This window comes from Nicotiana sylvestris, chromosome 3, assembly GCF_000393655.2.
Source record: "Nicotiana sylvestris chromosome 3, ASM39365v2, whole genome shotgun sequence".
Taxonomy (NCBI): Eukaryota; Viridiplantae; Streptophyta; class Magnoliopsida; order Solanales; family Solanaceae; genus Nicotiana; species Nicotiana sylvestris.
The window spans coordinates 30,098,991-30,126,807 of NC_091059.1; the positions used below are offsets into that span (position 1 = coordinate 30,098,991).

General features: G+C 41.2%; 1 long non-coding RNA gene across 1 annotated transcript; it reads left to right on the forward strand.

Moving 5' to 3' along the window:
- Nucleotides 1-1,948: 1,948 nt before the first annotated feature.
- Nucleotides 1,949-4,486, forward strand: LOC138886857 (uncharacterized). Its single transcript, XR_011405783.1, has 3 exons — nt 1,949-2,031; nt 3,477-3,544; nt 4,431-4,486. It is a non-coding gene; the product is annotated as an uncharacterized lncRNA (long non-coding RNA).
- The last annotated feature ends 23,331 nt before the right edge of the window (nt 4,487-27,817 follow it).

Here is a 27,817-nt window from a genome sequence, read left to right on the forward strand (position 1 = left end):
GAAGGGTGCTTCATTTGTATGGTCGGACAAGTGTGAGGAGAGCTTTCAGAATCTCAAGACAGCTTTGACCACAGCTCCAGTGTTGGTTTTGCCATCAACTTCAGGTTCATATACCATGTATTGTGATGCTTCGAGAGTTGGGATTGGTTGTATGTTGATGCAAGAGGGTAGAGTTATTGCTTATGCTTTTCATCAGTTGAAGCCCCATGAGAAGAACTACCCCGTTCATGATTTGGAGTTGGTTGCCATAGTTAATGCGTTGAAGATTTGGAGGCATTACTTGTATGGCATATCTTGTGAGGTGTTCACTAATCATCGCAATCTTCAACATTTGTTCAAGCAAAAGGATCTTAATTTGAGGTAGCGGAGATGGTTGGAGTTGCTTAAGGACTATGATATTACTATATTATATCATCCTAGAAAGGCCAATGTGGTGGCCGATACGTTGAGCCGAAAGGTAGTGAGTATGAGGAGTTTGCCATATATTCCAGTTGGGGAGATACCTCTTGCAGTTGATGTTCAGGCCTTGGCCAATCGCTTTGTGAGGTTGGATATCTTGGAGCCCAGTCAGGTATCAGCTTGTGTGGTTTCTCGGTCTTCCTTATATGATCGCATCAGAGAGCGCCAGTATGATGATCCGCATTTGCTTGTCCTTAAGGATAGAGTTCAGCATGATGATGCTAGAGATGTGACCATTGGTGATGATGGGTTGTTGAGGATGTAGGGCCGGATTTGTGTGCCCAATGTGGATGGGCTTCGGGAGTTGATTCTGGAGGAGGCCCATAGCTCGCGGTATTCCATTCATTCCGGTGTCGCGAAGATGTATCAGGATTTGAGGCAACACTATTGGTGGAGAAGAATGAAGAAAGACATTGTGGGATTTGTAGCTCGGTGTCTAAATTGTCAACAGGTGAAATATGAGCATCAAAGATCGGGTGGCTTGCTCCAGCGGATGGTTATTCCTGAGTGAAAGTGGGAGAGAATCACTATGGACTTTGTTGTTGGACTTCTACGGACTTTGAGAAAGTTCGATGCTATTTGGATGATTGTAGATCGGCTGACCAAGTACGCACACTTCATTCCTGTGTGTACTACTTATTCTTCAGAGCGGTTGGCAGAGATCTATATCCGGGAGATTGTTCGTTTGCATGGTGTCCCAGTTTCCATCATTTTTGATAGGGGAACTCAGTTTACATCGCAGTTTTGGAGGTCTGTGCAGCGAGAGATGGGTACTCAGGTTGAGTTGAGCACAACTTTTCATCCTCAGACGGACAGGCAGTCCGAGTGTACTATTCAGATATTGGAGGACATGTTGCGTGCTTGTGTCATTGATTTCGGAGGGTCATGGGATCAATTTCTACTACTTGCAGAGTTTGCTTATAACAACTGCTACCGGGAGACTATTTAGATGGTCCATATGAGGCTTTGTATGGGAGGCAATGTAGGTCTCCAGTTGGTTGGTTCGAGCCCGGTGAGGCTAGGTTATTGAGGACTGATTTGGTACAGGATGATTTGGAGAAGGTGAAGGTGATTCAGGAGAGGCTTCGTATAGCGCAGTCGAGGAAAAAGAGTTATGCTGACAGGAAGGTTCGAGATGTGTCCTACATGGTCGGTGAGAAGGTTCTGTTGAAGGTTTCTCCCATGAAGGGTGTTATGAGATTTGGGAAGAAAGGGAAATTGAGTTCGCGGTTCATTGGACCTTTTTAGGTGTTTCGGATGATTGGGGAGGTGGATTATGAGCTTGCTTTGCTGCCCAACATGTCGAGTGTGCATCCAGTATTTCATGTTTCTATGCTCCGGAAGTATATTGGGGATCCGTCTCATGTTCTGGATTTTAGCACGGTTCAGTTGGATGATGATTTGACTTATGATGTGGAGCCAGTAGCTATTTTGGGTCGTCAAGTTTGGAAGTTGAGGTAAAAGGATATAGCTTCTGTGAAAGTGCAGTGGAGAGGTCGAACCGTGAATGAGGCTACCTGGGGACCGAGCAGGAGATGCGGAGCAGATATCCTCACCTGTTTGAGGCTTCAGGTATGTTTATTGACTCGTTTGAGGACGAACGTTTGTTTAAGTTGGGGAGGATGTGATGACCCGGCCAGTCGTCTCATGAGTTACCGCTCCGTTTCCCCCATTTCTGCTTCTTTATTCTTTGTTTAACCGTGTTATGTGGTATTGGGTTGGTCGGATCGAATCCGGAATAATTTTGGTAAGGTTTGAGACACTTAGTCTCTTTTAAGGAAGTTTAAGTTGGGAAAGTCAACCGGATATTGACTTACGTGTTAGAGAGCTCGGATATGTGTTCCGGTGGTTCAGTTAGATTCGGGAGGTAATTTGGGACTTATGAGTATGATCGGAATGGGTTTTGGAGGTTCGAAGTTGATTTAGGCTTGAATTGGCGAAGTTGATATTTTGGCGATTTTCGGTTGATAGGCGAGATTTTGATATAGGGGTCGGAATGGAATTTTGAGGATTGTAGTAGTTTTGTTGGGTCATTTGGGATATGTGTGCAAATATTCAGGTCATTCAGAAGTGGTTTGGTTGGGTTTTTGATCAAAAGCGGAATTTGGAAGATTTTAGAAAGTTTTGCTTGAATCCGATGTGTTTTGGGTGATTTGATGTTGTTTGAGGTGATTTGATGATTGGAACAAGTTTGAATAAGGTATTGAGATATGTTTGTGCTTTTGGTTGAGCTCCCGGGGGCCTGGGGGTGATTTCAGATGGTTAATGGGAAGTTTGAATTGTTGTTGCAGCTGCTGAATTGTTGCTTCTAGTATTTTCGCACTTGCGGATTGGGGGCCGCAGGTATGACCCTGCACGTGCGGCAGAGCTATCGCAAAAGCGAAAAAGGTCCAGGCGGGAATAGACTGCAGAAGCGGTTAGGTGGACCGCATCTGCTACATCACAGATGCGGAAGTGTGATCGCAGATGCGTTTTTTGGCTGGATAAATGATTTTCGCATAAGCGGAGAAATAACTGTAAATGCGGTACCACAGATGCGGGTATGGGACCGCAGATGCAAAAAGGCCTGGGCAGAAGGTATAAATTGTGGCCTTCGCGAATTTTAGCTAATTTCACCATTTTTGACTTCGGCTTGGGAGCTTTTTGGACGATTTGAGAGAGGGATTTCAAGGGAACTTCATTGAGGTAAGGAATTTGGACCTAAAACTCGTTCCTATGCTATTATTTCATGGATTGGAGCTAGAAATCATGGAAATTAAGGATTTAAAATTGGGGAAACTAGGGCTTAGAATTGGAGACCTTTGATTGAGGATTTGATGGACCATTTGGGGTTGGATTTCAGAACTTTTGATATGTATGAACTCGTGGGGAGATAAGGAATCTATTGATGTAAAAATTTCTGAATTAGACGTGGGTCGGGTTTTTGTAATTTTGGGATTTGTGCTATTTATTGATTGTTTTCGCTTGGGCTTCGTTCCTTTAGCCTATTTTGACATCCTCGTTTTGATTTTGGATAGATTCGACGCGAGTGGAGGCCAATTCGAGGGGCAAAGGCATCACGAGCTAGAGATTTAGCCAGTTCGAGGTGAGTAATGATTGTAAATGATGTTTTGAGGGTTTGAAACCCCGGATTGCACATCGTAGTGCTATATTGAGGTGAGACACACGCTCGATGATGAGTGTGGGGTCGTGCATTATTGGGGATTGTGACTTGGTTCGTCCCGATTGATGATTTTACCTCGTATTTGACTGAAATCTATTTGCTATCATCATTATTTGGGTTGAATGCCATATTGGGCTTCGTACCAACTACTTGAACCCTTCGGGGATATTTATTAAAATTTCCTCACTGTTTTGACTTTATACTTGAACTCAGTCATGTTATTTTACACTGTTTTTCATACTCAGCCATGTTTATTCAGTTTTAATACTTAAATGATATTTTTAAATGTTGTTGGGCTGAGAAACATTATTTTACTATTGTTCAAGTGGCTTGTGAGGATTTTTGACCGAGTAAGGCCGAGGGCCTGAGATATGTAGTGGCTTGATTGATATGAGGCCGATGGCCTAGTTATGATGCCACGAGATGGCTTGTTATTGCTCTTGGGCCGTAAGGCCCCCCTCTAGTAGTCTTCACACCCCCAAAGAGCGCGGGTACCCATTGTGATGTGAGATTGAGCCCGATGGGCTGGTATTGTTCTGAGATGTTGCCCGAGGGGCGGATTTGTTGATACTGTGCTCGAGGGGCGAACTTCTATTTGTTTACTTTACCTTAACATCCTGTCAATTCCCTGTTTACTTGTTGAAAAAGAATTTTACTTAACTTTTCACTAATTTACTGTTTTAAATGGTTTTACTGCTTTATTATACAATGCCTTGTGCCTTACGTGTTTTCTTACTTTAAGTCATTATTTACATTTGTTACTCACTGAGTTGGAGTACTCACTTTACTTCCTGCACCCTGTATGCAGATTCAGGCGTAGCTGGTCCTACTCTCGAGTGCTGATCATTGCCAGCTTCAGGCGGATTCAAAGAGTCTTTAGGAAGCTGTTGGCATTCGCAGCTCGGAGCTCCTCCCTATGTCTTTTCCTTTATGTCCTTAGTTCAGTACTAAACTCTGTAGTTAATTTTGGGTATTCAGTGTTGTTAGATGCTCGTGACTAGTGACACCCCGGTTAGGGCTGTGTATGGGTGTTCTTCCGCACTTTTATGATATTATTTGCTGCTCAGTATTACTAAACCATGTTTTAGACTATTTTTTTCATACTGTTTAACTGTTTAACATCGAATTGGGAATAGTTGGTTGGCCTTGTCTAACGAGAGGTGCTATCACGACTGGGTTCGGGTTTAGGGTCGTGACACGTGTCCGGATTTTGATTTGGAGGTCTGTAGTTGAATTAGGCTTGAAATGGCGAAAGTTGAATTTTTGGAAAGTTGGATCAGGAGTGGAATTTTTTATATCGGGGTCGGATTCTAATTACGAAAGTTGGAGTAGGTCCATGGTGTCATTTTTGACTTGTGTTCAAAATGCGGGATCAATCGGGCGTGATTTGTAGGTTTAGACGTCAGTTGTGGAAATTTGGAAATTCAAAATTCATTAGGCTTGAATCCATATGCGATTCATGTTTTTGGTGTTGTTTGAGGTGATTTGAGGGTTCGACTATGTTTGTATGATGTTTTGGGACTTGATGGTTTGTTTGGTTGAGGTCCCGAGTGGCTCGGGTGTGTTTCGGGGTGAGTTTTGAGTGAGTCCGAGCATTTTGGCACTCTGATATTGCACTAGAACTTTTGGGAGTGCGGGGACACATTTTGGAGTGCTGAGGCAAAGCCTCAGGTGAGGACCGTAGAGGAAAAGTGCGGACCGCAGAAATCCTCTTACGGCTGCAGAAAGAAGGAATCCGCAGGTTCAATAGTCTGACTTCGGAAGCTTATATCTTTTAATATATAAGGAATTTAGAGATAATTGAAAAATGAAAATTGTTTCTCTTTGAATCTACTTTTCAGAAAGTTAAACCATTCATCATTTGGACATTTATACATAAAGTCATGGTCAATGTACTATAGCCTGGTCAGTGCAACCACCATGAATGTGCAACCGCACAATTTGGGATTTCGGCTGTGGAACTTGGGAAGTGCAGCCGCACAAGAAAATGCACAGACAACATAATGGGAGGTCACACTGTGACAATTAAGAATAACATAATGGGGTGATAACCAGTCAATGCCTAAAATAACATTAAAGTCTACCATGCTGAGTAATAATAAATCGGTTCTGGTCTTAAAACCACTAATAACAATCAAACACGTCCGGTACCCGCGGTCCACAATAATAGAATCTCCCACAGGAGTAGACACATAAAAGGGGGAACTCAAAGAATCCCGAGATACGCCCAAATGCGGGGCAAAATAAGATGGCACATAGGAATAAGTGGAGTCTGGATCGAATAGAACCGATGCATCTCTATGACAGACCGGAACAATACCTATAATGACAGAGTCGGAAGCAACTGCCTCTGTACGAGCTGGAAGGGCATAATATTTGGCCTGACCTCCCCCTCTAGGGTGACCTCTACCTCCCCGACCTCCACCTCAAGCTGGTTGAGCAGGTGGAGTGGCAGTTGGTGTTGTAATCATAGCCTGGGGACCCCGTGGAGCACGTTCTGGCTGAGAAGTCTGTGGAGGTTCACCCCTCCTATGTCTAGGGCAATCCCTCACCATATGGCGAGCGTCACCACACTCAAAACAAGCTCTGGGAGGGCGTGACTACTGTGGCTGGCCTAGGCCGAAGGCACACTAGATACTAGAGGTGCATAATAAGGCTTATGAGGCATAGAAGGGGTTGGGACACCACTGGCGGCTGGAACAGTTGAATGAACATGGTGACTCACATAACCCCTACGATGACGAACTGCAGCTGGGCCACGGGCACCCGAATAATGGCCAGACTCTCGAGACCTCTTGGCCTCTCTCTCCTCCCTATTCCAAGCAAGCATGCCCTCTACTCTCCTAGCAATACTAATAACCTACTAATACGAGATATCCATCCCTAACTCCCGGGCCATTCTAGTCCTGATGGTGGGATGGAGTCCCTCAATAAACCGATGGATCCTCTCTCCAACCATAGAAACCAAGGTCGGTGAATGTCTATCCAAGTCACTGAAATGAACTGCATACTCTGAAACACTCACAGCATCTTGGTGCAACTGCTCAAACTCCACGTGCCATGCGTCCCTAAGGCTCTGAGGGACATAATATCTCAATAACATGTCCGAGAACTGAGTCCATGTAAGTGAAGCTGCCTCAGCCAGATTGTCCAACTCATAAGCATGCCACCATTGATAGGCTCCTCATCTAAGCTGAAATGCTATGAAAGAAACCCCACTCGACTCTGCTATGCTCATAGTTCGGAGGATACAGTGGAACTCCTCTAGAAATCCTTGAGCGTCCTCTAATGCTAGACCACTGAATGTAGGAGGGTCATACTTCTTATACCTCTCAAGCATACACTACTCCTCTAAAACTATTGCCCTACCCTCAGGCTGAATTGGGGCTACAGGTGGCACCGATATAACCTCTAGAATCTGATCAACCTGAACCCGCTGCCCTTGGGTGCGGGCAACGGGAGTCTGTGCTTCTCCCCCAGCCTGAGATATAGCTGGGGCAAGGGGAATCAACCCTTCCTGAGCTAGAGTGCCGAACATGCTCAGGAACTGTGCAAGGGTCTCCTGAAGAGCTGGTGTAGTAGTAGTCATCTTAGGTGCTTTTACTCCAACTGGTGCTACTGGTGGTTCCTCTATAGCATCTCGCTCGATGCTCTAGCTACACCACGTGGGCATCCTCGGCCTCTACCCCGGCCCCGGCCTCTGGCGGCTCTAGTAGGGGGCGCGTGTGCCTGGTCATCTCCGGCTACATGTGTCCTTACCATCTGTGAGAGAATAGAAGACAGAAGTTTAGAATTTCGAAGTCAACAATTTCGCACGACAAGGAATCCAAATAAGTGAAATTTTTCCTAACAGTTCCATAGCCTCCGAAGATAACTACATATGTCTCTGTACCAATCCGCGAGACTCTAATAAACCGTCTTGTGACTCACGACACCTATGAACCTAGATCTATGATACTAACTTGTCACAACCCAAATTATCCCTCTGTGAATTGTCGTGATGACACCTAGTCTCTATGACTAAGTAAGCCTAACACTTTGCAGAAATGAAGTGAAAAACATGAAAATCGACAACTAACATTAGCAGGTATATTTAAATAAGCAAAAGAGATGCCACTCGGCATATACAATACTAAACTCTCGCAATATAGATAACACTCCCAAGACCCGGAACACCATAAGTCACAAGCTTCTACGAGTTTCTAACTGTTCTATACATAAGTACTAGAATAAATAAAAAAGGGAACAACATCAAAAGGGTAGAAGGGGACTCCGAGGTCTGCGGATGCGGCAGATGTACCTTGAAGTCTCCAGAATGGCAGCAACTGTGCAACTAAAAACGTGGCTAGTAGGAGGTACCTGGATCTGCACACGAAAAACATATGTAGGAATGGGCGTGAGCACACCATAATGGTACCCAGTAAGTGCCATGTCTAACCTCGGTCGAGTAGTGACGAGGTCAGATCAGGGCCCTACTAATATATATATATATATATATATATATATATATATATAATAAAAATAATGTAGAATGGAATATCGCAGTGAAATGAAAACAAAAATTTAACATGTACGAAATAATAGAAAGAAAACAACTTAGTACACCGAGATAACAACAGGCGATCTCCCGAGATACCATCTCATAGTCCCAAACGTAAATGTGCAGGGGGATCTCCCGAAATACTGTTCCGTAGTCCTAAAGTAAATATGCAGAATAAGGGGATCTGCTGGAATACCGTTCTATAGTCCCAAAGTAAATATGCAGTATAGGGGGATCTCCCAAAATATCGTTCCGTAGTCCCAAAGTAAATATGGAGCTCAACCAACTGAAATAACAGTTACAACAAGAAGCATACAGTTCAGACTAAGTTCGAGTCAAGGAAAAATAGGAAATTCACTAAACATGCTACACAGAGTTTAGATAACAATTAACGTAAGTAGACATGCTATTCTAAGCTAACAGGATATTACACATGCTGATATAACTCAAATAAGAAGGAAAATAGGTTATTACTTAACAAAAATTAGGGTTTTACGATAATTAGCCCGTGTACATACTCGTTACCTCACGTACACAACGCTCATCTATCAAACAGTACCAAATCCTAAGGGGAGTTTTCCCCACAAATTTAGGAAATCTACTTACGACTCCGAATGGCCCAAATCTAGCCAAAACCAATTACATAACATAAATATAACTTAAGAAACTAATCTAGCTATTGAAATCAAAGCTTAAGCAAAAAATTGGAAAATTGCTCAAAAAGCCTCCCTCGGCCCACGTCTTGAAATCGGGTAAAAGTCACAAAATATGAACACCTATTAATTCACGAGTCTAACCATACCAAATTTACTCAAATCCGATAACAAAATCTCGATCAAAACCCCAATCGGCTTGCCCATAAATTCTTTTTAGCGAACACGACCACTCTCTCATGTTCGCATATAACAAAATTCCACTGAACAATTTTTCCTCCTATGCGAACACGAGGGACTACTCGCGAACGCGTACCTTTCACTTGTTGCCCCTACGCGAACGTGGGACCCCGTTTGCGAACGCGTAGTCTTAGTACCTGAAGCTCCATATGCCCGTTCCTCTACGCGAACGTGAGGACCCTATTGCGAACGCATAGGCTTAAGGTCCCATATCTTTGCGAATGTGGGAACCACATCGTAAATGCGATCAACTCAACTACCTTTTCCAGATGCTCTACGCGATTGTGAGGCCTCTCTCACAATAGCAATAAAAGAATGTATGCAACAAAAACACCAGAAATCTGCTATCTTTCAAGTCCAAAAACTAGTCCGTAAACCACCTGAGGACCCCGGGACCTCAACCAAACATACGAACAAGTCCTAAAATACCATACAAACTTAGTCGAGCTTTCAAATCACATCAAAAAATGCAAAAATCACGAATCACTCTCCAATTCAAACTTAAAGAACTTGAAACTTAAAATTTCTACAACCGATGATGAAATCTATCAAACCATGTTCGAATGAACTCAAATTTTGCACACAATTCATTTCAACATTACAGACCTACTCCATTTTTCAGAATCGGATTCCGACCCTGATATCAAAAACCTCACTACCTGTCTAAATCTCCAGAAATTCAACTTTCATTATTTCAAGCCTAAATAAGCTACGAACCTCCAAAACAGAATCTGAACATGCCCCTAAGCCCAAATTCTCCCAACGGAGCTAACATAGCTGACGAAATTCCATTATAGGGTAGTCTTCACACAGTTCCGACAATGTTCCAAATCCTAACACTTAAGCCTCCGTTTAGGGACTAAGTGTCCCAAAACACTCCAAAAACCAAAATAAAACCTCCTGGCAAGTCACAATAGCAAAAATAGATATGGGGGAAGCGGTTAACGTGGTATTGAGGCTATAACTCTCAAAATGACCGGTCGGATCGTTACAATAATTTTCTATTTAATCGTAATGGATATTTGTAACGATCCGACCGGTCATTTTGAGCATTTTTACTTCGCTCGGTTGTTTGAGGGAATGAGTAGCTATGCATGATGTATTATAACTTATATGAATCGCCGGTTTTGATTTTTAGGTTATTTGGAAGGATGATTCGCAACTAGAAGCTTTAAATTTGAAAGGTTTGGCCAAGTTTGACTTTTTAGCATTTGACCTTGAATTGGATTTTGGATGGTTTTGTTAGCTCCGTTGGGTATTTTGGACTTAGGAGCGCGTCCGCATTGTGATTTAGGGGTCTGTCGTAGAATTTGGCTTGAAATGGTGAAAGTTGGAATCTTGGAAAGCTTGAACTGGAGTGGACTTTTTGATATTGTTGTTGAATTTAGATTTCGGAAGTTGGAGCAGGTCCATAATGTAAAATCTGGCTTGTGTGCAAAATTTGAGGTCAATCGGACGTGATTTGATAAGTTTCAACATCGGTTATGGGTGTTTGAAGTTTCAAGTTCATTGATATTTGAATTGAGGTGTGATTCATCATTTAGATGTTGTTATGTGTGTTTTTAGGCTTCGAGTAGGATCATGTTATGTTATGGGAATTGTTGGTATATTGTGAAGTGGTCCCGAGGGTCTCGGGTGTGTTTCGGAATGAATCAGAGCATTTTGGAAATTTGGGCTAAGGCTTGTTACTGCTGGTTCTGGTGTGACCGTACCTACAGCTGGTTTGCGTAGGTGCGATGGTTACAGGAGCGACAGTGGAGCCGCAGAAGAGGCGAGTGGTGTAGAAGCGAAAGTTTGTTGGCGCACTTGCGCGTACACAGAGGCGGAGGATATTCGCAGGTGCGAAATGGCCGGTATCCTTGGGCTTCATAGATGTGAGATTTCATCTACATAAGTGGAGGTCGCAGATGTGACAATTTAACTGCAAATGCGGAATCGCTGGGCAGGCTATTATAAGTTCAAGGGTTGGTCATTTTTATCACATATTGAGCTATGAACTTCGGAATGGAGCAATTTTTGGAGCAAATTGCATCACAACGATTGGGGTAAGTGTTCTCTACTCGGTTTTGGTTATGTTTCGTGAATCTATCTTCTATTTTAGCTTTTGATTGATGAATTTTAAAGAGGAAATTGGGGGTTTTGGCCTAAAGTTTTATAATATGAATTTTTAGTTTTAACACCGATTTGGAGTCGAATTTTAGTGAAACTAGTATGGTTGGACTCGTAATTGAATAGGTTGTCAGATTTTGTGAATTTTGTCGGGTTCCGAGGCACGGTCCCGGATGTGATTTTCTGCCGGTTTTTGCTTTTGATTAAGGATTTGATCTTTATCATTTGGAATTGTTTCCTTGGGCTTTATTTGATGTATTTGAGTTGATTTCTTCTAGTTTTGAGCCGTTCGAAGGTCGCTACACGCGTGATGGCATTTTTGGAGCACCGTTTGGCTTGCTCCATATAAGAATTTGCTTGTTCGAGGTAAGTAACTCTTCTAAACTTAGTGCTGAGGGTATGAAACCCCGAATTACGTGCTATGTGATTGATGATGAGGTGACACACATGCTAGGTGATGGGCTGTGGCCGTACACCCTGTGAACTATGACTTTGTTGTTTCCACGACACTGTATAATGGCCCTATTTTGTTAATATCTATGTTTTTACCATGTGATAAAGTAACTAAGCTGTCAATCATGCTAGATTTCATGTTTATTCTTTATGTTGATATTGTTAAAACTCATAGTTTTTTTTTGCTGTCATCTCTCTGATTTCATTGATATTTTGTACCCAGTCCTATTCATTCATTCAAATCATATCTCGGTCTTAGTTGTTGTTTATTGATACATCATATCATTGTTGTCAGGCTAGTTTTATAACATTGTGATCTCGTGAGTAAGACTGGAGATATTGATGACTGAGTGAGTCTAAGAGCCGGATTATGGATGATAGTTATAGGATCGGGCTGCATGCCGCAACATGTTATATTGATTTATGCTTGGATCTGGATTATGATAGCGCTTGGGCTGTAGGATCCCTTCCGGAGTCTATACACACTCCAGTGAGCGCAGTTGATTATATTGAGGGATGGATCTTCCCTGGACATAGATCTTGTTTGAGGCATTTATATACCTGGAGATGAATCTTCTCTATGGGGCTAGATTGGCCTTCCTCGGTACTGGTGACTGATGGTCAGTTGATGTATATATATTCTGGGATAGATCTTTCCTAGGCCGTACGGGACATATACATTACTAAGTGGTTGAGCATTTATATACCTAGAGATGTATATTCTCCATGGGCCGGATTGGCCTTCCTTTGTACTGAGTGACTGATGGTCAGTGATGTATATATTCCGGGATGGATCTTCCTTGGGCCGGATTTGTCATATACAGTACTGAGTGGTTGAGCATGATGAATGGAAAGTGTGAGACAGTGAGATTGAGTACTCTGAGAGTGTGAGTACATGGGATCATCTCTAAGATACATGGAATTGATATGGACACATGACATACATGCATAAAGATGAATTTTTCCTCATGCTGTACGGTATCATGTCATTCATAATTTCCAACACACATTGATATATGGGCATAAAGTTGTATTTCACACTTGCTATATGGAAAGTAAATGAAACATCTTATTTATTATGGAAAGGATTTTTGGAAAAATTATAGTTTCATACAATCTCATATTTTTTGACAAATTCGGTAAAAGATTTGGATTTTCACTGATATTCTTGAAAAGTGGAACTACTTTGGAAAATTGTGAAAAAGGCTGAGCATTTTATCTCTGAGTTGCTTCCTTATTTATATGCTCTATATTGTTACGAATTGTTGTTGGCTACTAGTGTTTGACCTGACCATGTTCCAGCTCGTCTTTCAACCTAAGGTTAGGTTTGTTATTTATTGAGTACATAGGGTCAGTTGTAGTCATACTACACTTCTGCACCTTGCGAGCAGATGTTGGTTGTTATTTTTGCGGTGTTCGTTGGGAGCTGGATTTGAAGATGAACTTGCGTCCCTGTTGTAGCTGCCTCTTGTTCATGGTATCTTTAGAATATAAAACTCTGTTTATGTACTTTTAAAACAGAAGATGTATTTACTTCATATCAACTTTGTAAAATTCTTTTTTAGAATCTCAAGATTTGTACTACCAGTCCTTGGAAAATGTATAAGATTCAGAAAATTCCTTTTGTTTAATTGTTTTATTAGTATTATTGGAATTGGATAGATATTAGTCGGCTTACCTAGCGGGTTGGGTTAGGTGCCATCACGACAAGTAGATTTTGGGCCGTGACAGATTGGTATCAGAGCTCTAGGTTCATAGGTTCTACAAGTCATAAGTAAGTATCTAGTAGATTCTTGTGTATCGGTATGATGACGTTCATACCTATCTTAGAGAGGCTACCGAGCATTTAGGATATACTTCCCATTTTTCTTTCCTTATCATGCGACATCGATTCAGCTTGAAGAGTAACTCTTTAAATTCCTTCCACGCATTCATATACGCACATGAGCGCTCGGTATTAGCTGTGCATCAACGACTCGTGATTCTAGGATGAGGTGTGAGATGTGATTTTAGTGTACTAACGATGGGCTAGTCTGGAGGACTTGAGGCCGAGTTTTGACTGTAGCTCGAGCTCTGGGATTTCAGTTGTGGGAGCATGTGATTTTGGACTTGTAAGTCCGGTAGTGTCCCTATTTGTGGAATTCGTGGCTCTATGAGTGGTTGGATGGCTATGTAACGAGTATGATGTGACTTCGAGATGTGTTCATATGGTTTGAATGTGACGAGAAGTGTGCACTTGATGCGTATAAAGGACTATTGGGTACATGATTTCCATCTTGATTTGACGTATAACCTCGAGTTATAAGTATATTGGAGGATCTTGTCGCGCCCCCTTTTTCCTCGCGGAGTTCGGGTTTTGACATTCATCAGGAACAACTCATTACCTTTTCGGAATTGGGTATTTGAATTTGAAGAGTCGCCACCTAACGGGTTTAAGGTGCGTTAGGGCACCTAGGGCAAATAACTCGTGAAACTGGTTTGCATTACCAAAGACTTGAGTAAGGGTTCGAAATAACCTTTAGGGGAAGGTGTTAGGCACTCCTCGCGGTCCACAATGGTGGGTCCCGACCGAACTCAATTATGTGAATTAGTCATTTAATAGATAGGCAGTCTAAGCACACATATGCAAATAAAGGAAATTTAATAGATAGGCAGTCTAATCACACATATGTAAATAAGGTGAGGGAAGTCCTAGGTTTGTTAGCCTGTAGGATCACATATGTACAATACCCGGTAATCCTTCCTCAACTAGAGGGGTTACACGTGGCATTAGCGCACATGTCATCATATCCTTTACTACCCAATTACCCTCCCCTTGGCCATAGCCTAAAGTGTTCTAGCAATCTTAAGATGTATCCTATGTGTGCACTACCCGTCCCTTTACTTATATAGTCCCGAAGGTATTTAGGACTTCTTGTTAAGGTAGATCTAGACTTTCCTACAGTAGTTAAAAGGAAAAAACTCTAGGCGACAAACAAAACACATAGGATTGGACCAAGGATAGAACAGTTAAAAGGCTCACATTTTACCTCCACAAATAGAGCAAGCAAGTGCACGTCTCAAACAATAGATTTCAGATATTTTAGAGGCGTCCTAGAACATGATATCTAGGTGAGCATGACAGGTAGAGAATATGCAGTGTTGCATTAAAGGCCTAATCAGTTTGCCCACTGATTTAAAAAACCTGTTGAATCTGGGTAGTCAGAAGTAAACAAAGCATAGTTTCACAATTTATTAGACCTTGATTACCTATAGGCTTGCCTAGGTGTGGATCAACAGTAACATGCCATCTAGACGTGAATAAAGACCATAATTCTGAATCAGTGATTGGCAGATAGATTTTTTATTTATTGAACTTATATGATGTCTTAGTGCTGAAGAATGATCACAGGTGTTACAGAACGAGTTTCATATTTCATCTCTATGAGCATGATGTCTAAGTGTTGAGATTGATTTTTATGCTTATTCCTTATAGGCATGATGGCTAACTGATTTTTATGCGTTTAAACTATAGGCATGTTTTTTAAGCAGGTGCAATAAAAATTCTAGAAACATGATATTTAATGCACATAGGAAAGTTTGTGAATCTGATTATTAAGGCACAATTGATAAATGATCTAAGAACCGGATTTTTAATGCAAGTATGAGAATGCAGAATTTTTCAGAATGGAAAATTGGAACAAATAGTGTAAATGATCCTATAAACATGTTTTCTAATGCACATAACAATCCTGTAAGCATGACTTCTAACTCATGCAAATAATCATAACAGTCCTATGAGCACGGTTTCTAATGCATGTAGACAATCATAACGGTCCTACGAGCATGGTTTCTACCCGATTCCCACAAACATATATAAAAGTCCCTCCCGTTTTACTAATATCCCTAATATTTGTTTGTACAAGAGTTATTATTACAGACCAATGCTAATAATGAATTACAGAAGTGGGTTTTCTACAACTATAGGGAGCCTGATTATAGGCCCAAAAGATAAACCTGGCCGACCAGGCCTTCAAATAGTCCAAAATGCCATAACCTTATATTGTATCCAATAGTATCCTGGTGTGTCAAAGTTCCCAAGGGCCTCAGGGACCTTGGGAAATGCTCACACAAGGAAACCTTCAAAGTAACCCCTTGTGAACAAGTTTTGGAAAGTCAACTCTAATGTGTTAAAGTTCAGAGGAGCCTCAGGGACTCCTAAGCAATGCTTACACTAGAGGGGCAAGACCCTAGGTGTTCTAAGAATAGGAGTTGAAAACAGGAGATAGTTTTAAGAAAATAATTTTGGGATTCTTAGGAAGTAAAGAGCAAATAAGGTCATTCAATCACTGTAATTCAAACAAAGGTCCCAATAGTTAGATACGAAATAGGGTAACTGAGAGTTTCAAACTAGTTTACTAGCTGTCACTAGGTGAGAATTCAATCACATACAGAGGGATATTAGGGCTGGGGAGTTATATTGGTCAGAGGTGAACAGAAAATACTAGTGAAGAAGAAAAAAGCAAGAGTCTGATTCATATGGAAACACAAAATTCTAACTAAATCAAGAATAAACAGATAGAGAGCAGGACACACATGGGTTCAATCAGACATAAGTAGACATGTTATTACATTCAACATAGAAGTAAACATGTGATTGCAGTAAACACATAGGTTCAGGTAAGATAGAAGAAGGGCATGCTAAGGAATCATATAGGTTAAGTTGAATAGCAGGAAGCATGCAATCTAATGGCAGTACATATGCTGATTAAGAACAAGAAGCATGAAGCACACAGGTTTAGTTGAATATAGACAAGCTGATATAGAAGATCCTACTAATTTAGTAACATAATAGAGACATGCTGGTAATATGAAGTACACAAATCAAATCACATAGAGGTTTGAATGATAGTAAAGTGAGATCATACCAGTTAAAGAAGCATAAGCAGAAAGTAAAGTAGTAGGATTCAACAGTCTAGTCCTGGCTTTCAGCCGACTAGACAAACAATGAGCACAAGTAGCAGAGAGAGAGATGAGAGTAGGGTTTTTTGTGAGTGTGTTTATGAACTGTTGTTCATGTATGTAAGGCAAAATGAGAGTGTGTATATATATGAGTCGAATAATGTAAGTAAATAAGACAAGGAAAATTAACATTGCAGAACAAGGTAAGGAAATAATCAAATAATCAATCAAGCTTGACAAGGGACAGAAAATGAGGGAATTATTCCCATAAATGACTCGAATTGAGTTTCAAATAAGGCAAGACGTGGGTTTAACAACCAATTAGGGTAGAGCCCATAAATCAAGCAATCAATCACACAAATAAGGAAATCATAGGTAATTAGAGACCAATCAAGGGTCAGTCAATCCCATAATAGGAAAGATATGCTAATTAGGGATCTCCGAATTAAGGTAAGTGAGCAGAAATCAGTAATGAAACCCTAGATAATTTAGTTAATTAGTCAATTATTCAAACTAACGGACGAAAATGTTGAAGTTACACAACGATAGCCAAGCAATCGAACCAGAAACATAACCATATGAGAAAGATTAAACAAAACATAAGGATCTCAGAAAACATTTTTGCAAAATAGAAGTGAAAACCCAAAAAATTTCTAGAAATACTTAGGGTTGATTAATAGTAGGAAGATTCGAAGAATCTTAAAGAACAGTTATGGAAACAATCATGGAAACTCGAAACTACTTCAGACACAGAGGTTCGACCAACAAATAATGAGAAAACCAAACCCTAATATAACAAAGCACTTAAAAATCGGTTAATCAATAAAGAAATAAGGGAACCTTAAGGAAAATCAGTGATGAACTCAAATCGCTACAGATCTCCAAGGATCTGGACAAATTCAAGTCCAAACTTTAGGTTTTTGAAGAAAAAGAAAGGGTAAAGAGAATCTGGCCTTGAATTAGAGATTTGAGTCGTAAAACATCTATAGAAAGCACTCGCAGACCATAGACAGACTCTTGGAGAGTTCTGAACAAGATCTAGATTATATCTCTTCGAGATCCTTCCATGAAATCACAAAATCGAGAAAAAAGGGAAGTAAGAGGCCTGTAGAAGTCTTAAACAGCCATAGAAATCCAGGGAACAGGTAGGAATCGAAGCTATTAGGGATAGTTTTGGGTGGCACCGATTAGGGTTAGAGTTTGGTCTTTTAGAGAGAATCAGAGTAGAAAGAGTTTCAGGGCGGTGGAAATGAAAAGAATGAAAGGGTTTAGGGGGTCTTTTGGGATTAATATGGCAAATTTAATCGTGGACCATTGATCTAAAAGATCAACGACCACGATTAAATGGGGTTATATCGAGTCGGGTAGGTTTAATTGGGTTAGGGTCAGATAAAAATTGGGCCTGGGTAGATTTGGGCTAATTTTAATTGAATTGGGATTGAAATTGGGCTGTTTTAATTAGGCTAGGTCCGAAAATATAAAGGGCCATTTATTAAATACCCATTTAATTGATAAAAAAATAATTAACAGATTAAAAAAATGATTTTCATACCTAGAAATATTTTAAAATAATTACCTAGTATTTAAAAAATATAAAAGACTATTTTCTAGTAAAGTAATGTAAGAATGCATGCATGGGCCATAATTGCAAAACAATTGCAATTGTAACCCCAAAAATGCAAATGTGGCTATTTTTGCCATAATTAAAACTTAGTGCAAAAAAGTAAATGATAAAGTTAAACCACAAAACTATTATAAAATCATTTGTGGTGTAATTAGTAACTGTTTGCATAATTAAAATAATGGAGTAATTAACTAGAACCCTTAAAAATGCAGACATTATGGAAAAATATTAATTGATGCTAATGCATGGTTTTGGAGGTATATATGCATTTTTTTTAAAAAATATTATAGGGAAAAATTGGGTATCAATAGCTGTCCCTCTTTACCCGGGAAGGATGAAAGAGTTTTCGGGTAAAGAAATGATGGCCAATTTTGACCGATTGGGATATTTGAAAAATAGAGGCCGAACCCTGGTCTTTGAGCTGCTTACATATCCCTGGTTTTACAGGAATCAGGCCATGTGTAGTTTTGGACCCACCGGTGAATGAAGCCGATGGAGTTGTTATAGGAATGGTAGCCAGTTTCAGCAAAGGTTCTTTTGTTGAGGTTAATGTCGGATGGAGTTATGATTATGAGTCTGGAGTGTAACGAAGGGATTATAGGGCAGATATCCGGATATCGCAGAGTAAGTGGGTGATTGATAGGAATCGGTTATGAATGGCAGAGTGAAAAATGGTGCGAGCGGAAACCGGAGCAAAGATTGCTCCTGTTTGAAGAACGGTTACCTCCTGGATGACCTGCAAAACTCAAAATACGATGCATGCGAGGACATAGATTACTGCGAGAATTTAAACGTGATGCGAATTCCTTTTGGACTATGAAAGATTGTCTTTGGACAGTGCAGATGCCTTCCTTAGACTATGATATCCTTGGCCATGAATTGTGAGATAGGAGATTCGTAGGCCATGAAATGATGTTCTCGGGCCATGAAATGATGTTCTCGGGCCATGAGGATGGTGCCTATGAACCATGATGCCTTTGAATAATGATATACAAATTTGAGAGATCCTCAGGCCATGACATGGTGTCTTCCGGCTATGAGGATGATGCCTTTGAACAAGTTGGCGATATTTCAGCCCATGAGATGCAATAATATGATGCTAAAATCAACAAGACAAGGCTTAGTCTTGTGAGGTTGAGGGCAGAGCTTAGCCCGAGAGAGGAGCAAATAGATAGTGCCGGAGAGACAACGCTTAGTCTTAGCAAATAAAGGCGATGATTGACCTTATGCAAGTAGGAGGCAGAGCTTAGCCTCATGCAAGATTCGAGACATGGCTTAGTCCCATGTAGATGGAAGGCAGAGTTTAGCCTTATGCAGATATGGAGGCAGGGCTTAGCCTCATGCAGATGGAGACAGAGCTTAGTCTCATGCAAGATTCGGGACAGGGCTTAGTCCCATACAAGATTCGGGACAGGGCTTAGTCCCATGCAAATGGAAGGCAGTGCTTAGCCTTATGCAAAATGGAGGCAGGGCTTAACCTCATGTGGGATTTGGAACAGGGCTTAGTCCCATGCGAATGGAAGGCAGGGCTTATCCTTATGCAAATATGGAGGAAGGGCTTAGCCTCATGCAAGTTTTGAGACAGGGCTTACTCTCATGCAAAGAGAAGGCAGTACTTAGCCTTATGCAAATGTAGAGAAAAGGCTTAGCCTCATGCAAGTTTTGAGATAAGGCTTAGTCTTATGCAAAGAGAAGGCAGTGCTTAGTCTTATGCAAAGAGAAGACAATGCTTATCCTTATGCAAATGTGGAGGCATGGCTTAGCCTCATGCAAAATTTGAGACAGGGCTTAGTCTCATGCAAAAAGAAGGCAGTGCTTAGCCTTATGCAAATATGGAGGCAGAGCTTAGCCTTATGCAAGACTGGAGACATGGCTTAGTCTCTTGCAAAGAGAAGACAATGCTTAGCCTTATGCAAATATAGAGGCAGGGCTTAACCTCATGCAAGAGAAGGAAATGCTTAGCCTTATGCAGTGAACATGTAGCAAATAGGAGTAGAGTATTTCTTAGCTGGAGATATATTCGGTGTCTGGTGGCCCGATTGATAGTGATTTTGCTACGTGTATATATTTGCAAATGCTACTGTTACGTCAGATGTGCCTGCACTCAAAGAAAAATTGTAAGTTTTGTAACGGGAGGTTGATTTGTGACTTCGTCTGCTGGCTTTGCTCTGCTCCGTTATGGAGGCCTTGTTTGAGTTTCCCTGGGTAACACCTGGCTGTCACGGAAATAAGGTTTTCGAAAATATGCATTTATTGATGATACTAGAGTTATTTTTTAGAAAACACAGTGAAATATTGAGTAATTTTAGATGAACTAATGACTGTAACACATTTCAGGGACATTGCATCTTTCTTGTATTAGAATTTTGAGGGTCCTCCTCAAAATTCTGTCCTAGTTTGGTAAATTATCCTTCGGCCGTTTGCGAGTGATGAAACTTGTTGAACCTTCTTCGACACTTGTTGAACCCTATACCCCAGTTTCTTAACCAATTTCTGACTTTTTGGCATATGATGGCGTCGGCTGGACTTGCTCCGGAATTTTGAGGGGTCCTCCTAAAAATTCTGCCTCAGTTTCTGGTTTTGGGGAAAAATGAAAATCTTATTATGATATGACCGAACCCACAGGGATGCCTATGTATTCCCTCTTAAATGGGAATCAGGTCAAGCGTAGTTCAATTATATCAGATGAAGAAATGTAAACAGTCTAACCATAGTATCTCTTGACTGCGTTTGAATTGATTGGTTTTGGCCAGATTTCTCCCGTCCATTTCTGCACGTATGAGTGCTCCTCCTGTTAGAACCCTATGAATCATGTAGGGACCTTGCCAGTTGGGAGAGAATTTCCCTTTGGCTTCATCTTAATGCGGAAAGATCTTCTTTAGTAGCAACTGTCCTGGTGCAAACTGCCTTGGTTTGACCCTTTTGTTGAAAGCTCTGGACATTCTTTTATGATAAAGCTGATCGTGACATACTGCATTCATTCTTTTACGTCTATAAGGGCTAGTTGCTCATAACATCTCCTTATCAATTCTGCATTACTGAGTTCGACTTCTTGTATGACCCTTAAATAAGGAATTTCTACCTCGTCGAAATGACAGCTTCGGTACTATAAACTAGTAAATAGGGAGTTGCCCCAGTTGATGTGCGGACTGTAGTGTGGTACCCCAATAGGGCAAAGGGTAACGTCTCATGCCATTGTTCGTGGTTTTCTACCATCGTCCTTAGTATCTTCTTGATGTTCTTGTTGGCGGCTTCTATGACTCCGTTCATCTGAGGTCTGTATGATGTAGAGTCTTTGTGCTTGATTTTGAAGGTTTTGCACATAGCTTTCATCAAGTCACTGTTGAGATTGGCGGCATCATCGGTGATAATGGACTCAAGAACTCTGAATCGACAAACAATACGATCCTTGACAAAGTCTGCGACGACTTTCTTGGTTACAGCTTTGTAGGATGCAGCTTCTACCCATTTTTTGAAGTAGTCAATGGCCACTAAAATGAACATGTGCACGTTTGAAGCAGTGGGCTCGATCGGACCGATGACATCCATTCCCCAGGATGCAAAAGGCTAAGGTGCACTTGTTGCGTTGAGCTCATTAGGTGGTACCCTTATCATGTCTGCATGTACCTGACACTGGTGGCATTTCTGTACGTACCGGATGCAATCCGTCTCCATGGTATTCCAAAAATATCCGGCTTTGAGTAATTTCTTGGCTATAACATAGCCATTTATATGCGGTCCGCAGGTTTCGGCATGTATCTCCTCAAGCAATCTGGAAGCCTCCTTTGCGTCAACACACCTTAACAACCCCAGATCAGGAGTTCTTCTATACAGGGTTCCTCCGCTTTGGAAGAAGTGATTGGACAACCTATGAAGTATGCATTTCTGAGTATGGTTTGCATGCTCCGGGTATTATCCTTTTGCTAAGTACTCTATGATATCGTGGAACCAGGGTTTTCTGTCCGTTTCTTCTTCAACATGAGCACATTATGCCGGTTGATTATGGATCCTCACTGGGATGGGATCGATGAAATTCTTATCTGGATGTAGTATCTGTATACGACGAAATCGTATGGTCCAATTTATCGTCATTAAGGCATTTCAGGAAATCACCTCGAGACCTCGAGGTTGCAAGACTGTGGTCGAATTCCCTCCCTCGAGGTTCGTTGACGACCGACCTAACGATAATGTTGGCCGCGGTCATGATGGGAATGGGGAGTTCCCTAGGCATGCAGCTAGTACTGGCAGAGCCTGGTTCCATCTAGTTGTCCCATCCCCCTATTTTTGTAATTAATGCTTTTGTACTACATTTGGATTCTCCTCCTATATAAAAGGGGTCTTTGACATTTTGTAAGGGCCCTGTTACTCCAGCTGCTCCATAAGAAATATACAAGAACTTTCTCTTTTCCCTCTAACTTACTCTCTTGATATTGTTGCTCTCATTTACTATCTTCATACTTGTTCTTTATTTATTGCTTATCATTGGCCATAAAGAGCCTCCCTCAATTATACCGAACTGTTATCCATACCCCGATTGCTCTCAATAGCTCGTAGCCAAGCCCTGAGATCGACCTCGAGGCCCGAAATCGACAAGCCTCAAGCCCCGAGTAGCTAGCCTATCGGTTTGATTATAGCTCTCTCCTTAACTCCATTTCGTCTTTAAATCTCATATACTTAGCATCAATTTCTTAACAAACCAGCATAAAAATAGATCACGTATTATAGAGTCCTATCAACAAATTTAATTGTTATTACAATTTTCACGGCAAATAGTTTGGCGCCCATCGCGGGGCTAAAAATAATAGTGATTTCTTGCTGGTTTTGTCACTCAACGCAAGTTATCTTTCACGTTTTTTCTTGTCCAAGATCTTCGATTTTAGGTCAATATGTCTAACTCGGTAAATGGAGGCGAAAACAACATTCTCGAGGACCACGAGGAGAACGGTACGGATGTTCTGGGTGTTGGCATGCTACTACAAAACACTGGGAATGTGCCTAAACCAATCCTCGTGGACGCGGTCTTGCGCGATGCCCAACGCATCGATATAAGCTCGCATACCGACATGAGCGTGCATCAGGGAGATCCACAAGAAGCTCAGAAAACCCCGACCAGGGAAGAGCGCGAGGTTAGCCTTCATGTTATTTTTGAAATGTTGCAGTCACAACAACTAGCTATTTCTCAGCTGCAAATTCACCAGAAAACTCCCAGCACGGTAGCACCGGGGACAGCTTCCCCAACTGAACAGGTATCGGAGAGATCAAGAAATAATAGGTTGATGACTGATCCCTCCATCATAAAAATGCTCGAGGACCTTACCAGGAGGATCGGGTCGAGCGAGAAGATGATAGAAGCCAATGAAAAAAGGTCGAAACCTACAACTCTAGGGTCGACAAAATTCCGGGTGCACCCCCGGTCCTGAAAGGTGTGGATTCGAAGAAGTTCATACAAAAGCTGTTGCTTGAGGATGCAGCCCCGAAACCCATCCCAAAGAAGTTCAGAATGCCACAACTCCTGAAGTACAACGGGACCTCAGACCCCAACGAACATGTTACTGCCTACACCAGTGCAGTAAAAGGCAACGACATAAAGGACGATGACATCGAGTCCATCTTGTTAAAGAAGTTCTAGGAAACACTCTCGAAGGGGGCCATGATGTGGTATCACAACCTAGATCCAAACTCCATAGATTCATTTTCCATTCTAGCAGATTCATACATAAAGGCACAAGCCGGTGCCATCAAAGTGGCAACGAGAAAATCTGACGTGTTCAAGATCAAGCAAAGGGAAAACAAAATGTTGCGTGAGTTTGTGTCTCTCTTCCAAACAAAACGAATGGAACTGCCGCCGGTCTCTGATGACTGGGCGGTGCAAGCCTTCAATCAAGGCCTAAATGAACGAAGCTCGGTGACTTCGAGATAGCTGAAAGAGAATCTGATCGAATATCCCGCCGTGACCTGGTCGGACATCCATAATCGATACCAGTCAAAAATTAGGATCGAAGATGACTAGCTGGGAGCCCCCTTGGGCTCAGTATATCCAAATAGGCCCTTGGCGAAGGAGCCAAAGCCAAACAAAGAAAGATACCAACCATACACCGAAGACAAAAGGAATGCTCCAAGGTGCAACCCACCTCACAACGATCGAAGGATAGACCGAGGACAGAATCCTCGGTGACGCATCAGCAGAGTCAGATTTGATAGGAATGCAGGTCCAATAGAGGCGCCTCGCTTATCAGAATATATATTCAATGTCGATATATCAGACATCGTGTTCGCCATCAGCAACATCAGAGACGCCAGATGGCCCAGACATGTACAATCAAATCCTTCTCAAAGAAACTACAATTTAGTAGGTGAATTTTACAACACGTACGGGAAAAGGACCAAAGATTGCCAGCAACTCCGGGAGGAAGTGGCCCGATTACTCGACATTCAACACGGTTAGTTCATTTTATATCACAACCTTAAACCGTAGTTAAGTTTCCAAGATTCCATACAATTACACTTTAGAGAAACGAGAGCTAGAATTACAACATAGTTCGTAGACCCATCCAACACCCGTACATAACCTACACATATGTCTAGGAAGCCTCTAAGGATGCAAAAGACAAGTATAACAATGCCGGCAATAAGGTCCCGGCTATACCTCAAAAGTGGATATCTATAGCAAAAGGTGTACAACATAACCCCCTTGAAGGAGAAAGGGTCTCACCAAGACTTTGAGAGGAGGATGCTCTGCTATGCGTGATCGACACTATCCGCTATGGAGCTACCTACATTCATTTAAAAATGTAGCGCCCTTGGCAAAAGGGACGTTAGTACCATGGAATAGTACTAGTATGTAAAACTAAACATCATCCAGTTAGAAAGAACAACCATACAAGGGTAAAAGAAATCATAAGGACAAAAAAGCTTCAAATATGCATCACATCAACAATATAAGAGATTCACATAGTTTTCACATAATTTCTGAAATTTTTGGTTGGGGAATTCCTTATCGTTGCATCACCATCCACATTACCACCGCTACTTTGAGTTGAGTCCGATCATGGCCTGATCGGCTAAGCCGTCTTACCAAGACGTTACTCTTATTTCATTCTCACTTTTCAGTTTCAATTATCAATACATTACCACTATGTGTGTATAACAAAACGTCCGATCACGGCCCGATCGGCTAAGCCGTCTTATCAAGACGTTACCCTTTTCCGTTAATCATCTCACTTCAATCTTTGGATTCACATGAATTAGTTTCAAGGAACTTGGGGCCACAATTACCACATTCCATAACTCACATTTTGCATTATTCCCATTTTCAACATTTACCTTGCCATTTAGGATCATAGGCATATACAAAAGCAATTTAAGTTATAAACATAGAGAGGAATTCATCTAGTTTGGCATATTAATCACAATGTAACCTTGACTTGACATTTAGGCATTTAGCACATAGATCATGTTTTTCCACACATCCTCAATTTACAAATAATAAAACACTAAACACATGGAGAAGCACCTTCCACATATTTTTTCACAACATCAATTTATTTGACATAACAAGTACCACATCAATCGAATTCCGGGCTTACAACATTTGCACGAGCACCATGGAGAATCAATTTCTAAAAGGAGGGAGTTTTAGCCAAACATACCTTGTTTAAGCTTTCCTTAAGTTACTACGACGTTCCAGAAATTCTAGCAATCCCAATCTATTTTGAGACATAACAAAATTGAACACAAATTAGGAAGGTATTCATGGTTTCAACGCATTTGAGCATTTTATCAAATACTAGTTGAGCATCTTGATTTCAAATCTCTTTTACATGATTTCCTTCATTCCCCAACCCAATCTTTGCTTATTTATGTTTAACAATCTTCCCACAAACCTAATTTGTACATGCATTTATACATAATACTATTACACCCCAGAATCATACCTCAATAACCCATCTCACAATCTCTACAACAACAACACAACTTAGGTTATGAACCTATGGCTTCCAATCACCATCCCATGAGTTCTAACGTATATATCATACATAAATAATCGCCATAGTGTAATTAGAGATGATAGACATACCTCTTGTAGTAAGAATCTTGAGAATCCCCACTTGTAGTGTTCTTGATCAATTTAGGGATTCGAATGGGAATCTATGGATTTTCAAGATCAATCGTTGTTAATATATATGTTTAGGAGTAGTAATCAACTCAAAATACTCCAAAAACATTACCTTGGATCATAGGAGGGAAGTATGGGACGGATTCCCCTTGATAGAGCAAGCCCTAGCTCAAAAAAATGACTTAGAGACTCTCCATACCCGGTCTTGGGGTATTTACAGGGCTTCTAGGTGTGCGACCGCGGTCAAAACACACCTGGGACGCGGTGGCCGCGCTCGGGCCGCGCTTGGAGGCAGAAACTTTCAGTTTTCCCGCGGCCGCACCGCGGACGCGTGTCTGACACAGGTCCGGTTAAATGGTTATAACTTTCTGTATACACCTCCAAATGACAAACGGTTTGATGATTTGGAAACTAGACGCAAAAAGTGCTTTAATTTTGTAGGTTTTCCATTGCACAAAACCTTATATAAATGGAGATATGCTTGTCCAAAGTGAGGTCTTATGCGTACTCATTTACAACTTTAGTCAATTATAAAATTTCCCAACGTGGCTTAGACTTAGGCCTCTCCTTAGACCTGAAATCACTTATAATATGACTTATATGCTTATTAACATATCCAATTGATATCCATTATATCATGAATCCTCATTTGCACACAAGATAAGATAATTAGCCTACCTTGGCACCACGAAATCTTATATTACTTAGCAAAATTTTCTTGGGCTTTACATTCTCCCTCGCTTAAGATCATTCGTCTTCGAATGAGTATCAAGGTTCATTCATTAGCCATCCTTATGTAACTTCAGCTTTTTCACATCATGAAATATATCAACAGCCCCGAATTTGGCTAACTCAAATTTCCGAAAATTTCGCCAGAGTTTCCTTTGTAACTAGGCCTATCAACCTGTTAGAGGGCCCCAGATACATATCCTAACAACATATACATGTTTCATAGACATAACATAACTTGTATAACACCAACCATGGTCGCATAGGCAACATATATAACAAAAATGGAATAGTTTAACATAGATCAAATCAAAAGATAAGAGTTCATAGGAACTAAATGCATAAAAGCTATTACATGACTATTCAAACAAATATGGGTACTTCTTTCTCATATCTTCCTTGGCTTCCCAAGTGGCTTCCTCAACCTGCTGGTTCTGCCATAACACTTTTACGGAGGTAATTTTCTTATTTCTCAATTTTCGGACTTGCCTATCAAGAATGGCAACTGGAATTTCTTTATAAGATAGTTCTTTATTAACCTCAATAGTTTCAACTGGCACAATAGTGGATGGATCTCCTACTACCTTCTTCAGCATAGACACATGGAAGACCGGATGTACCAACAACATCTCGGGTGGTAGCCCGAGCTTGTATGCCACCTGCCAATCCTCTGAATGATTCTGTATGGTCCGATATACCTCGAATTTAATTTCCCCTTTTTCCCAAATCGCATAATGCCCTTCATGGGGGAAACCTTCAAAAATACCCAATCATCTTCTTTGAACTCAAA